The sequence below is a fragment of the Macrobrachium nipponense genome, chromosome 15, assembly GCF_015104395.2.
Source record: "Macrobrachium nipponense isolate FS-2020 chromosome 15, ASM1510439v2, whole genome shotgun sequence".
Taxonomy (NCBI): Eukaryota; Metazoa; Arthropoda; class Malacostraca; order Decapoda; family Palaemonidae; genus Macrobrachium; species Macrobrachium nipponense.
In genome coordinates this window covers 89,668,362-89,685,220 of record NC_087208.1, presented here as the reverse complement: position 1 = coordinate 89,685,220, position 16,859 = coordinate 89,668,362, and positions in this window count along the sequence as shown.

Below are 16,859 nucleotides of genomic sequence, written 5' to 3'. Positions count from 1 at the left end.
TATTTAATATGATCGTATAATTACTCACGGCCAACTCCATATATATATATATATATATATATATATATATATATATATATATATATATATATATATATATTATATATTGTAAAGAATAAATATCCCTTAAAAGAATAAATATCAAATTTGCCATAACTTATACTAATGGTATTCAAAATTCGGTGTCACTTTTTTATTAGACGTATAATGAACTGAAGATAAAGAGATTGTTGTATACTATTGAGAATTTGAGAAATTACGTATGCGATAGTAGTATTATATATATATATATATATATTTATATATATGTATATATATATATATATATATATATATATATATATAAATATATATATATATATAATATATATATATATATATATATATATATATATAATTTATTATATATATATATATATATATATTATATATATATATATATATATATATATATATATATATATATATATATATATAAAAGAGAGAGAGAGAGAGATAGAGAGAGGAGAGGGTGACCTTACCTTACAGACCTTACATCTTGTTTGGGTTGCCCCAGGTGTGAGGCACCTCTAATGTATACCAGAGAGTTGCTAGTGCATCTTTCGGTATATTTTGCATTTTCCAATCTTGGATGGTCTGGAATGCAGTTTAGATATATGTCGAGCTTATTCTTAAACACATCTACGCTCACTCCTTATATATTCCTCAGATGAGGTGGCAACGCATTGAATAGACGCTGCATTGTCAATTCTGGTGCTTAGTGGATTAATGTCCTGTGTGCTTTCCTTATTTTTCCTGGTATTGTTTTGGGCACTATTAATCTACCTCTGCTTGCTCTTTTTGATATTTTTAGCTCCATGATGTTTTCGGCAATTTCTTCTATCTGTTTCCATGCCTGAATTATCATGTTGCGTTCTCTTCTCCTCTCTAGACTATATAATTTTAAGGATTGTAGTCTTTCCCAGTAGTCAAGATCCTTAACTTCTTCTATTCTAGCTGTAAAGGATCTTTGTACACTCTCTATTTGTGCAATATCCTTTTGATAGTGTGGGTACCATATCATATTGCAATATTCAAGTGGACTACGAACATATGTTTTATAAAGCATAATCATGTTTTCAGCTTTTTTTGTTTTGAAGTGCCGTAACAACATTTCCATTTTTGCTTTACATTTTGCCAATAGAATTGCTATTTGATCATTGCATAACATGTTCCTATTCATCATCACACTAAAGGTCTTTAACTGCTTCCTTATTTTTGTGATTGTCTCATTATTAGGTCCCCTATATGCATATAGCTTTCCTTCTCTGTCTCCATAATTTACTGATTCAAATTTATCAGAGTTAAATACCATCCTATCTACCTCTGCCCTATCACATACTCTGTTAAGGTCTCTTTGTAGTGCGTTCCTGTCTTCATCACAAGTAATTTCTCTACTTGTTTTGTGTCATCGGCGAAAATACTCATTACCGAGTCCTTAACATTACTGTCTATGTCTGCAATCATAATAACAAACATTAATGCAGCTAACACTGTACCTTGTGGCACACCGGATATTACCTTAGCTTCATCCGATTTCGCATCGTTTGCAATAACTATCTGTTTTCTGTTGTGTAAAACTTCTTTTAACCATCTTCCTACTTTATCCACTATATTATGTTTTCTAATTTTCTTCGCTAGTATATTATGATCTACCTTGTCAAAAGCTTATTCAAAGTCTAGATAAACCACATCTGTTTCATTTCCGCTTTTCATATTTTAGTATATGTTCTCACGGTGGACTAACAGTTGAGTTTGTGTACTTTTTCCGGGTACAAAACCATGTTGTCCTATAGTGGACAAATTATTTTTTATTAAATGTTTCATAATATTTTTCTTCATTAACCTTTCATACACTTTCATAATATGTGATGTTAAACTCACAGGTCTATAATTACTTGCCTCTAGTCTTGATCCACTTTTGAAAGTAGGGGTGATATATGCTAATTTGTGCTCATCATAGATCTTGCCTGTATCTACACTTTGTCTTAATAATATTGCAAGTGGCTTTAAGATAGAATGAACTACTTTCTTTAACAAAATAGCAGGGACACCATCAGGCCCTGATGTAGCTCCATTTTCAATTTCATTAATAGCCTGCACAACATCAGCTTCATTATTATCTATGTCTGCTAAATATTCACTATTTTCATCCCTTACTTCTATATCATTATCTTCATTATCAATTCTAGGGGCGAATTCTCTCTTATATCGTTCTGCCAATATGTTGCATATTTCCTTTTTTTCATTCGTTAATCTCCTTCAATTCTTAGAGGGGCCTATTTTTCTATTCTTTCTTTTATTCATCTTTTCGCATATGAGGTACAATAGTTTGGGGTTTTGCTTGATATTTACTAGGGTTTTTTCTTCCAAGTCCCGTTTTTCATTTTCTTTTGATTGTATAATCTTTTGTTCTGCATTTTCTATCTTACTTTTTAGTTCGATAACTTTCCATGCATTTTTTTTGTGTAAGACCTTTTTTCCACTTTCTAATTTTCTGGAACAAGGTCCTTCTGTCTCTTGGTATGCATGACTGACGTTTACTTTTCTTCTTCGGTATATATTTATCCACTATTTCCTCTAATATTTTATATAGTATCTCCATGTTTACCTTTATATCATCACTTACGAAAATGTTATCCCAGTCTTTGTTTAATTCTTCATTTGTTTCTGACCATTTTATATTTTTACTGTAGAAGTTGTATTTTTCCATATCCTTCTTTTTCCCCTTTTTTTCATTCTTGCTTATCTCTGTTTTCACTTGCTTTGGAATGGATTGTTAATTCTATGACATTATGGTCTGAAAATCCTCGCATTATAAACTATTATTTCTTTAAACATAATCCACCTCGTTCACAAATACTAGGTCTAAAGTATTTTCCTTTCTTGTTGGCAGGTGATTTATTTGTTGAATGTTGTATTCTAGTAGCATATCTAATAGCTTTTCGAATTGCCTCTTATCTTCTGCACTACTATTACTCTCTTTTTTATATGTATAACTACAACCACAATCAACTATTCGTTCTTTCCAGTCTACGAAAGGACAGTTAAAGTCTCCGGATAGGAGAATAGTCCAGTCCTTGTGATTTCTACATTTAACATCCAATTTTTCTATTATTGTGTTCAAACTCTTTAGTATTAGGGGTCTATATATTACTATGTTAATAAATTTTTCAGATTCAAATTCTACCACTATTAGTTCACATTCTGAGTTACTATATTTCTCATATATTTTTCCTTGTTTTTTTCTTTCCCATATATCGCGGTTTCCCCTTGATTCCTAATTTTTCTATCTGATCTATAAGTTTGGGACCATTTTATTTGATCGTCATTACCAGCCTCTTGGGAATACCAAGTTTCACATATATTCATTATATCTATTTTCTTTTCAATTTGGGTTAGTCCTTCTAAGTACTCTATTTTTCTTTTTGAGTTACTCGTAACTAAACCCTGCTGCATTCATCACTATGATGGTTTGCGTGTTATCTCCTCATTTAATATGGGTAATAATAAGGATTTTCCCACGACTCTTTCCTGTTCTGGTATGTTGTTCTTTTCTTCATTTCCAGAAATCTGACATTAAAAAATCCAACTAATCCATAATATTTGATCTTCCTTCATCATAATTATTAATTTTGTGTCTGAATCTGCAATTTTCTCGGTATCTGCAATATCCTCTAGCATCGTACATACAGTATGATCTCTTGAGCTGTAGTATCTTGGACCTGAGGCTTGGAAATTATTTGCTGACACTCCATATTGCAGTGATGGCTTGCTTTTTTTTCCTTCACCTCATATTCTTTGTTCCTAACTCTTGTTTAGTTCTTTCCTATTTTGGATTTTATTATTTAATTTATTATTTAAATGATTTTGATTCATGGCTACAGGATGCATATATTTACATTTTTTATCGAACTTACATCCTTTTCCTTCTTTTAGGTTTTTGCATATTTTTGGATGTAGATCTCTTCAATCATCCTCATAGCCGTCAAGGTATGCACATTTACCATAGATTTCATAGTTGTGACATACCTTGGGATGTTTGTAGTAACATCTTTCTCCGAAACTGCAATTCCCTCTTTTCAAAAGGGTGCAGACTTTGTCTTTCTTGTCTCTTTTTTCCTCTTTCCCATCAGTGTGCAGATCTGGGTAGAGCCTCTTCGGATTTTATTTTTGTTATCATGTCGTAATATATTTCTTCGTATGTATGCTGCTTGATTGCCTCATATTTAGTATCAATGAGTATCTCTGCATCATACTCTTATCTCGTTCTTCGTTTTCCTTATTTTTTTCTGTCATTTCAGTTTTCCTCTTCTTCTTCTTCCTCTTCCTCTTCTTCTTCATCCTCAACTATTTGTACATTAAGTCTTGATTTAATAACATTGTCTATCCATGATAGACATGTTGAGCAAAATATTCTGGTATCCTTACTCGTATTTTCCATTACTTCAGCACATTGAGAGAGAGAGAGAGAGAGAGAGAGAGAGAGAGAGAGAGAGAGAGAGAGAGAGAGAGCTTTCAGATGAGTTCTATATATTACCTCACCAGCACTGAACTTCATGTTCGCAACTACATTTCAAACTGCGAGTGTTTGTTTACATTGAATCTGCCACTGTTAGGGGGGCAATTGGCTGCTGTGTTCTCCGAAGGCAACTTTTTTTGTTTTCCAATTTTCAGTTTTGAATCTTATGTTTAAAATTTCTTTCTTATGCCCACAAAGACTCATATACATAGCTGGATATGCTTGCTTTAGGTATTATGAATAACTGGATTTTCCTGAAACTTCAAAAGTAGGTAAAGTAATTGTGCAAGTTCACCAATAAGTTTTCATGATACTAAATTTGTCTTGTCAGTGGGGTATATTTGTATCTTATAGCATACCCAAGTCTACATTAGCTGCCTTCATAGCTCGCTTGTATTCACCATACTTATACATTAATTAAATGCAAAATTGTATTCATGAAACCATAGGACTGGCTTAATTGTACATGACTCGGTTCTGAAAAGAAAGTTGAATATAAAACTCCTATGTCACTATAGCAATGTCCTTTTTTTTTTTTTTTTTTTTTTTTTTTTTTTTTTTACTTGCTCCCTCACTAAAAGTTAAATGATTGAAGATTATCAATATAGTGTGTAAAGCACCTAAAACATTACTGGGTCAGTTTCTGGATTGTTTACCATATAGTTTTACCTATTAAGCCTGTTACAGAAATTACTGCAAATATCCTAATGATCTGATGCAAAGGAGAAATAGATAAAACGTTAAAAACATATTGTTGGATAAAACCAAACTTGTATGTGATTTATTCAGAAACCAAACAATTGAAAAATATAAGCACTTAAAACTCCGAGCAAAACTTTTTCCAGGAGGATATCATTTGTGTTTTTCAACAACAAAAGAAGTCCAGTTATGTCCCTCGGCGTGACATTCCTCCTTGTTCTCTTTTTATCTCGATTTGGCTAAAGTTTTCTCTTGTTCAGTAAGGAATTGTGAGCCTGATAATGTACTACGTGCAATCAATCGTTTACTCGTAATACGGCATGGGGCGACTCTTAGCTGCGAAAGGAATAATTTTGAATAAAAGGTACTTTGAGGTAATTTTGCTTCAACAATTCATTATTAATTTAAAATTTAAGAGCATTCCTTTTGCGCGTTGTGACAGAAGACGATTGGTAAATATAGCTATTCGACCATTGCTTTGTGATATAAATCTCTGAATCCGACCATTTGTGATAGCACGTTTCTATACAAGGAATATTTATACTTGTCCTTATTTGTGGTTACCGTCTTTATCAGGATTAATTTCCTCTACAACTGAATTGCAACTTATATCCCGTGGTACAGCTCCTGCACAATTACTTATTATTTCAAAAATCTACCTGATCGTATTATACTTTACCGGATTATAATATAATGGGTTCAGGTCCATACATTTATACCAGGTTTTGTTACCAGTTTTTTTTTTTCTATAATCACTTGTCAAAGAACGATAGTTTGACTATTTATCGGACTCAAGCCCCACTGCACATCTTTAACTAATGCTCGTTTTTTCAAGAACCGCACAAGTTAAAGTATTGGTTTAAACTGCTACCGGAAGCTAAGTTAACAGCCATGCTCTAATTTTGGAATGAGAGTGGACCAATTATAACTACTCATAAATTATCTGAAATAGCTGTTTCTTGTTTCGTTAAAGTCATTTTTCAGTAACAGCGCAAAATAAAATGGCAATGTTATTTAAGAATTATAAATACACAAAACTGTTGGTATACATTATAGAATGTCTTTTTAATTTGTAATTATTTTGTTAATGCTAATTGGTAGTAACTGACATAAAATTTTTCCTGCTACTTCTCTCAAGATTCTCCTGTATCTATTGAGTCTTTTGAGGGAGGTCAAGTCTTTAGTCGAATTTACTCGGCAGAGTTCTAGTATATTTTTCAATTTGTTTTGTAGTTGTTATTAAATAAAGCAAAGACTTGTTTAACGTTCAACATGACTGAAATTTTATAATCCTTTCTTTGTTACTGACTAGTATTGGTATGAGATTCAAAATAGCGGCAAGTATCCAAAGATTATAGGTCCAATATTCAAAAGTATATTTTGATTATAAATGGGCATATTTCAGAAGATTACTGTATATCCACTTCGGCCCACAGGTTCACACATTCACTCATTGTATTATTTTAAATTTAAGCTATGGAAATTTTGTCAAGGAAAACTGAAGCATAGCATATCAATCAAATGCATATATATATATATAATATATATATATATATATATATATATATATATATATATATATATATAGATATATATATATATATATATAATATATATATATATATATATATATATATATATATATATATATATATATATATACGACGATGATGAAAGCAGAAGCCCAACATATGGAGATCAGGCAGATGGAAAGGCACACAAACAATTAACTGTATTTATTGTGGCCGACGGCGTTTTGCAATAATCCATTGCATCTTCAAGCCTGCAAAATGACGCGCATATTTTGTTAAATAAAAAGAAACGTCACTACATAACACCATAAAAAGGAAAAAAATACATTTCTTAAAATACTTTAAAACAAACCTACTCAGTACATGGCTAAAAAGTGAATAAACGCAAAAATTTTAAACTAACTGGAGTAACCAGAACAGTAGAAAAGGGAAAAAAAGGCAAAATAAACAAAGATGTAGAAAGACGTTTGGGCATTTAACGAAGGAACAGGTGCCTTAATGATAAAAATTGAGGCTAAAGTCGTAAGCTCGTCCTCGTGTTGGGCTGAGGCTATTACTAGGAAGTTTTTTTTTTTTATATCAATCTGCGTTTTGCAGATTGCAGAGTGATGCCTTATATTTGACAATTCAGGCCTGGACAATCTGCATCCCGTCCTATAACTAACGCCCTGGTGGCTGCAGACACGGACTTACTTTCAGTAGCCGTCTTGTGCATCCAACGTAGGTTCCCAGCTCACACTTGGGACAATTATATTTATAAATAATGTTAGATGCTATAGACGAAAACATTCTATCCCAAGGTCTGAAAAGAGCGTTAGAGGGTTTTTTGGAATAAGTTTAATATTTACAAAGGGAAATTCCTCGCTAGTGATCTTTATAACTTTTTCGCGGAAATCATCATTAAAAAGGAATGGAATTTAGCGTACATTTCTAGTTTTGGAGCATTATATATGATATGTGGCTCATTAAAGTTCATATCAAACAACTTTCTCAAAATTCTGTAAAAGTATTTTAAAGGAAAACAATTATTTCTTTAAAAAAATAAAATAAAACCTGTCAAGGACTCAATTTCGCTGTGGAAAGCTTGCCAAGACGAAGTCAGAGTAAGGGCCCTGTGGAGGAGTGTAAAAATATCATTTAATTAAAAATTAAAATGACGCGCGGTGTAAAAATTAGCGCTCCTCCACAGGGCTCTTACTCTGGGTCTGTCAAGCGGTTAGGATTTCTATACTATCCAAACAAATATACAAACATTCACCTTTTCATATATATATATATATATATATATATATATATATATATATATATATATATATATATATATATATATATATATGAAAATGGTGAATGTTGTATATATGTTTTGGACGCTATAAAATCCGAACCGCTTGACAGACCCTGAGTAAGGGCCCGTGTGGGAGAACGCTATATATACATATATATATATATATTCATATATATATATATATATATATATATATATAATATATATATATCTCTATATATATATATATATATATATATATATATAATATATATATATATATAATGTTTTGTGTTGAAAACCGATCGTTTTGGCCGCGTAGAAGGATGAAGGAAAACTGTCTTTACCTCTTATCAAAGCTTGTGTACTAGATTTTGAGAGGTACTGACCAATTCACGCATCACTAAATCTCTGACAAAAAGGAGGTTTTTGGAGTAATTAAAAGAATATTTTACGTGAAATAAAGGCTATAAATGAGTGACCGGCAGAGTAATAGGCAACTGGAATAAACGGAAATTACTGAGCTGCAGTCTAGTGGTCAGACAGCTATATACAAACCAATGCATACATTCATAAACTGAAAAAATGTCCAGCATTTAATGAGTATAGTATAGATGGTAAGGTTGGATTGAATTTTTCCCCAAACGATAAAACACTAGTTGCAAATTTAGTTTTAAGGAGAAGCTTTTTATCCTAGTATAAGTCACTTATAATTTATCATCCGCATTTAACTGTAACTATACTCGGTCTCAGCTGACAACACTATGTTAATATCAGCAGCTGATTGGCTTGATTCCATCTTATTCGAATGTGAACAAATAGACTTTGAATTCATAGCAAAGCACTTATTTATTGGAATACACAGGATAAGAGATAAAAGGTGCTAAAGTGAATATGTCCTTTTGAATTACTACAGATATACGCGGGCCATACTGAATTTAAAACTAAGTACATGTAATAAGTACTTACTTGTAAACGTATGCGAACAACCAGAGGAGGAGGAGGAGGGCCGCGGGAAGTGATCTCACTTGACTTTTGGATTCAGAGCTTTAACTGAAACTGAAATGCTCTCTTCTTTTCCCCAATGTGGCAGTCTGCTCTATCTGAAGTAAAAGGCTATAACAAAGTCGGGCTGTGTTTTATGGAAACCATGAGTTTTTTGGTGTATAAACTATTGCTAAAAAATATTTGAAATAAGAAAATGAGGTATTATCAATATGCGTATCTTATATGAGCCTTATGAAGATAAACGTTCAAAATTATTTTTCAGTGAATCTGAAGGAAGCATTTTATTTCTAATGATATTGTAAATATGTTTGTGCCTTTTCTCAAATTCAGCAATTTATTGGGTACTGACCAGAAAATTTTAAAACCATCGTCAGACTTTGACTTCGAATATCGGTTTATTATTTGCTTGACCTTGATAATCAGACATGACGGGATCGCCGTTATCTCAGTTTCCTTCCCCCCCCCCCTCTCTCTCTCTCTCTCTCTCTCTCTCTCTCTCTCTCTCATCAGCATTCTTATGTCCTTCCTCTACCACTTTTCTCTCCTCCTGTCTGCCAGCAGCACAACCCACAGTGTTGTTACCATAACCAGATGTCAATGAATGTTAATTTTCCGGGGACAGATGAGTTGAGACCGAATGTGGTGTAGAGAAAGAAGCATTTCACCTCTTGTGCTTTAACGATTCAGTATCCTTCTGATGGGTCATTTCATATCTGGCAGCGCTACATTGATTTCATGCAATTTTATATTTTGTGAACGGAAATAGATTTAAATGTATATTTCCTCGCTGAAAGGAATTTCATGGTCATATGTGCAATGCAAATAGGTCTTGAAGTCTAATCGGGTTTGCATATATTCAGCTCTGACTATTTGCTCTGGTGCCCATCTCTGTCACTGTCTCTGTCCTCTTCACAGGATAGTGCAAAGCAGTGAATGGAAATTAATAGACCTGCCTTCCTCCGACTTAACGATTTCCGTCCGCAGTAACGAGGGCTTCGAAATAATATGATCAAATGCGTTCCTAAGCACAAATCCTTTCATTTCTCTGACTATTTATCTCATAATATATCTAATTAAATCTATCGTGTGCTACATATGTGAAGATCTAAATCTTTAGACTTACCTTTGCTAAAATAAATTAACGAAACGTTACCTAACTCAATCATCGCAAGTAAAATTAGAATTAAATAAACACCAGTTTAGTATACCATACAGTATAGGCCATAATGTAATATACATCATAATGTTTTAGTAATATTTTTCTCTTCCTTAGTCATTGTCGAGATCCATGAAGTGTCATGTCGATATTGTGTAAAATCGAATTTACCTCATAGAGATCGATCACTCAGTCAACCTATATGCCACTCAGTCGCATGTTTGCGAATGAAGACAGAGAACAGCTTTAGGGAGAGAAAGAAGTTGATCTACTGGAACGTTTATTGAGCCACATTTGTAATTTGAATGACAGTATGGAAGAAAAAAAATTTATAGTAGGATCATTCAGGATTTTCCTAAAGGAACTCGTATATCGAGAGTTGTGTACAGAATAAAATACGAGTAATGAGAGCTGAAGGGATTGATTGCTTGTGGAAGCGACCTTCATGATATAAAGTAGGTAATTAAAAGTGAAAGAATGATAAGGAGATTGGATTTTTGGAGTGTAAGTAGTAAGAGTACTGACGAGTGAATGATCAGATTTGTGAATATCTGGCTGAGAATTGCAATGCAGGAGAGAGGAAAAAGGAGAAAAAAGGCCGTTTGTCAAATTAAATTATGATCTGAGCCTATGCTTGTCATGTTTTCTGCTGCTCTGGGCACTGGTTTTGCATGTTCACTGGCTAGCTGATGGTGGTGACTGAACTTGCTGGTGAGTGGTGTCTCAGGGTCGCTTGACTGGGAGGAGTAATGCTATTGTAAAATGACGATTCTCCTCACGAGAAAACTCTTCCCTAAAGGAATACTGCACCAAAGAGGCGGATTGATCCTGGGGGGTTTGTTTCTCCTGATGGGAGACCGTTTCCTGGGTCTTTGTCTCTCATGATGGGGTCGTCGCTCTATGGGCGTGCGGAAGATAGTAGTTTGTTGAATGTTGATAGAAGTGTGATGGTAGGCGATCGACTCCGGTTTTTGAAATCCGCAGCTTCTAGAATCTGGTCTTTTAAGAAATTATTTGGGTCTGTTCGATAAGCTTATGCAAATATGGCTTTTTGTTCGCTGTTTCGGCAAAATGTTGAAGATATCTTTTATCGGTTCCTAAGAAACTGTAGACTGCTGCGCAGGGTAGAAAGATGTCCATTTCAGTATAGGTGTTGGAGGTTCCTCAGAGGCCATCCTGGAGAGGGAATTTTTATGTCACATTACTGGTGGCCTTTCTGAAGGTGTTGGTGGCCATACTAATCTGCATCCGAGAATCTTGTGAGATTGTGATACAATACCAGTCACTGGCATCTATAACTATTAAATGATTTCCTTCTGGCCCCACCCCATACCATAAGAACTCTCTTTCATCATAAAGGATAATGTTCGGAAGACTGAACGCAATGAGTGCAAGGGATTTCAATCATAAGTGTTTCAGAGAACACATGTGTCTTACACGTTCGCGCAATTGTAAATTTATATATATATATATATATATATATATATATATATATATATATATATATATATATAGATATATATATATATATATAATATATATATATGTATGTATGTATATATACAAAATAACTTAATCTCTCTTTCACAGATTTTAACATTATTCATTCAGATGTATTTTGATTAAACCCGCTTATAGATCTGATTTTTTTCATCGTCTTGACGGGTGTTGTCAGCAGTGATGTGAAACGTCGAAGTGATGTGAAACGTCGGCAATAAATTATGTACTACGCTGAGGACATGCCTTTACCTCTCCACCTTGTGATATCTGTAGGGCTTGAGCCTCCTTACTAGTCTTCTATATATATATATATATATATATATATATATATATATATATATATATATATATATATATATATAGTATATATGTATGTATATATATATATATATATATATATATATATATATATATATATGTGTGTATATATATATACATATATATATATATATATATATATATATATATATATATATATATATAATGTATATATATGTATATATGTATATATATATATATATATATATATATATATATATATATATATATATATACATATATATATATATATATATATATGTATATATATATATATATATATATATATATATGGGAACGCTATGTATGCAGGTGGGGGGTTTATTTTCATGTTTAAAAATTTATTTAGGTTCTTATAAAAGTGCACTGAGGGGAAACAGTTGTTGCTAAAAAAAGTTTACTAGAAAATCTATTTCGTTGTGGAAAGACCCAACTGGAAGTGAGGACAAAGGCTCTATGAAGGAGGGGGGAGAGGGCATTTTTTAAAATTTAAAATTAAATTACATGAGCTATAGAAATTTTGTCCCTAAGCCTGTAAATGTACTCTTTCTGTAAATTCCTGTATGAAAGCTATTATTGTCTCTAGAAACAAGTAAATCTAAAAATGGCAATGAGTTATGGGATTCTTTCTCTATGGTGAACTTAATATTAGGATGTTGAGAGTTAATAAATTCTAAAAAAGCTTCGGCATTGAAATCAAACCTAAACAACGCAAACGTGTCCCTCCACGTTTGCAAAATAAACCCCCCACCTCCTATACATAGCGTTCCCAAGTTAAATCATCTATGCTAAGTTCCCTTTCCTCCATGACATTCCTTCAAAAAGAAAGTATTACATTAATTAACAAGGAATTACCAGCCTTGAACCTAAAAATTAATTCCGAAAAATCCTCTAACAATCCGATCTCTTTTCAGAGCTAAAGAGATTAAGCCCGCCTTTGGGTGTCCAGCATAGTTTATCAATACACTTGTCCCAGATGTAATCGGGGTACTTATGTTGGATGCACGAAGAGGCTGCTACAAGTCCGTTTCTGCGCCCACAAAGGAGTCAGTTTCCGAACAGGATGCAAATTATCCAATCCTGAGCTATCCAGCATCCGGAACCACTCTATTACCTGTCGCTCCAGCTTGGACATCGATGATTTTAAAATTATTGGATCAGCCAATAAAGATGACGAGCTTTTAACACTGGAATCAATTTTAATCAAAACTAATGTACCGAATTTAAATGCCCAGTCCTCGTCAGTTCAGCTGTTCATAGCCTAACCACTTGTTTGTTTACATAGTTTTGTGTGTGGGTGTTTTTTTTACTTTATTATTTTTTTTCTCCCCACTCTGTCCTTCAGTCACCTTCTATTTTTTACTCTGGTAGGTTGTCTCTCCAACCTAGTGTTGTTGTACAATAATTTTTACATTTTAAATGCTTTAGTGTTCAATTTAAATTTTAAATATACGGTTGTTTTATCAGTGACGAGTCTTGTATGTGTATTTTTATCATTCCCAGCCTTGACCAAAAATGCAATCGAAGTGATGTGAAACGTCGGCAATAAATTATGTACTACGCTGAGATGCCTTTAGCTCTCCGCCTTGTGATATCTGTAGGGCTTGAGCCTCCTTAATAGTCTTCTATATATATATATATATATATATATATATATATATATATATATATATATATATAATATATATATATATATATGTATATATATATATATATATATATATATATATATATATGTATATATGTATATATGTATATATATATATATATATATATATATATATATATATATATATATATATATATATACATATATATATATATATATATATATATATATATATATATATATATATATATATATATATATATATATATATATATATATATATATATATATATATGTATATATATGTATGTATATATATATATATATATATATATATATATACATATATGTATATATATATATATATATATATATATATATATATATATACATATATTTTCCGTGAAGATACGGATAGTCAGCCAGAATTTTTCTCGTTGAAACAGTAAGTTGCTACCTTTTCACATTTTTAGTGTAAATTCGGTTCGGTAAAGAGTTTGGATAGATAAAATTGACATAATGACATGATTTTTCTTATGAATGATTTATTGAGATCACCAAACTAGTTATTGCTTTTTTTTATATCGAATTTTGAGTATCATAGTAAGTGAGAAATAGTTCATTGAACAACACTAAAAAAGCTTAAACTTGCTATATATTTTGACCTTTCATAATATAACTAGTTCGTAAAATGTCACTGGAAAGTCTCCAAGTTACCTCAAAATAAAGTTAACTTTATATTTACAATTCCGATTTTAAGATCCCTCTCCCTGTAGATTGTAATTAAGCTGTTAGTTATTTGTTTTAAGTTAAGTATATATTAGCTTAATTTAGACCGTGTATGTATGTATGCATGTATGTATATAACAAAATTGCCCTCCTAACTACACAAATTTTTCACACGTGCATACATACATCCACACTTATAATATATATTCAAATATAATTTTATCCATGCGTGCGTGCACCCACTCAAACATAGTAGTCTTTCCTTGCCGGAGAAACAGGCAAAAATCTAATTATAAAGAGAAGAAGAAAAAAGAAGCGGTTGAAACCCAAAAAGTTACATTGAAAATCATCAAAGACTTTGCTCCTTGAATTTAAAATGACTCTTCGAGTGAAGTTTTTTTTCTGCGGAAGTTTGGGTAAATCTCCCGTTTATGAAGTTTGCCGTGCCATGGGGATCCCTGATATTAAGTAGTTATTATGAAACTTCTAACCGTGTAGATCACTGAAGACTCGAAGTTCCTAAACAGGCGTTATGAGACACTGGCCCAATATTTCCTTTAGTTTTTAATTTTCAAATCGCTGATGAAATCTCATTATCAAGGCCATTGCCAAAACATTTTGATGACGGCTGGTCAAGGTTGTTTTACAATTATATTTTTATTGACTGATTCCATTCTACTTGTTTAAAGTTTACTGATGATCTCTTACCAGGCAGAGTATAATAATTTTGAATATATTATGTAAAGCTCATAGTTTGTGTAGAACCCATATGTTTTAAGTCATTTGTTTATTTGTTTTAGGAAGATATTAATCGATACAATTTCGTGGCCGTATCGTTCATTTGTCCGTGAACTAACGATGCTCAAATGCAAATGGGAAAATAAGAGGCAAATACTTTTGAAGTAAAGTTCTATTTGTTAAAGATATGTGGAACAAAAGTCGCACCGATTCCTCGACTGTATAAGGAAGTTAGCTTAGGTGGGAAGATGGATGGGAGATTTTAAGATGTTGTTTGGTCGTGTAGCGAGAAGGGAGGACGGCAAGTAAGAGAAAAGTGGGTATAATCTACAACCCTTGCTGAGGAAATTAAGACTAAGAAAATGGGAGATGAATCGAGTTGTAATTCAGGAAGCGAGAGAATGAAGTAGGTGCAAGGTGAGTGGCGCCTTGTGTAAGCTTTCTTTGATTATGTAGGTTGTGAGTAATTTTGTAGGTTTCCAAACTTGGGATTCATCCATGATTCGGCAGTTACTGGAATGAGGTAGTAGAAGTTTTCTGTATTCCTCCGAAGCAAACTCGTATTGTGATACACACACCTGAAACTTGCAGGCAACAGCTCAAAGAACAATCTAATGCCGGGGTCAAGGAAAGGCAACATCCTTATGCATTTTATTATAACATATACCGACGTTTCACAACTCATTGTGGCATTTTCTAGGCTACAATCAAGCGAACATGGCAATCACTAAACTAATAAAACCCGAATTACAATTTATAATTAGATAAAACATTTAGAATATAATTACTAAAACATTTACTGAAAGAACAAGCAAATAGTTGGTGACAACCTACCCCGAAGGAAGTTAAAAAACCAATTACTGTACTCGTGTAGATTTACAACGAAAGAGAGATAGAAAAACAATAATAAACATACAGACAGAGAAAAACAGCTCGACCAGACCATCAGGCAATAAACAATTGTGTGGATGACGTTTGGGAGTTTAACGGTGTTACGGTCAATTTGATAATAATGGATTCCAGTATTGTTCAGTCGTTTTCTTTTTGTTCCTGTCCTGTTAATGCGATTACGCATTGATGCTCGCAGAAGGGTCAGCAAAATATTGACATGATGATAAAAGATAAGTAATTTTCATCTTTCCTAATGGACGAGTGACAGATTAACCGATCAGCTCATTTCTCCTTAGTTATTCTCACAAGACGCTGCTCCAAGTCACTACGAAAATATTATCTTGCCTGCGTTACACACAGTTTGCTACTTAAGGCAATTTACGGAATCTGTAACTGTATCTATTCCCCCCACCCCAACTCCAAAAACACTTTCAATTAGTTTTGCCATCTGCATATGTTTTTCTTAAAACGCTTCTTCCATGTTTTGAACAGTGGCTTATATATCTCGATTCCTTCTTTATTTATTGTAATATTTAATCCAATATTAAAATAGTTAGAACCTAATCTAAACGTAAAAGATAGTAATCTGTATATCTTCATTGTTCTGAACTTATCGTCCATATTTCCAACTTTATAAATAAACGACTCTAATGAAAATTGGTTTCCAGAGATCGTTTTCCCGAGACAGTTTTAGGAATCCATCAAACTTTGACTGCTCTATCTATGAATTTTTCGTCAAGTGAGGACGAATTTTGTATCGGAATTTTGATGAAATTAATCTAGAAAAGTAAGTATCTCAATGATATTTCCTGCATACTTTTCCTAAACCACTTCACACTGAAGAGTAGCAGTGG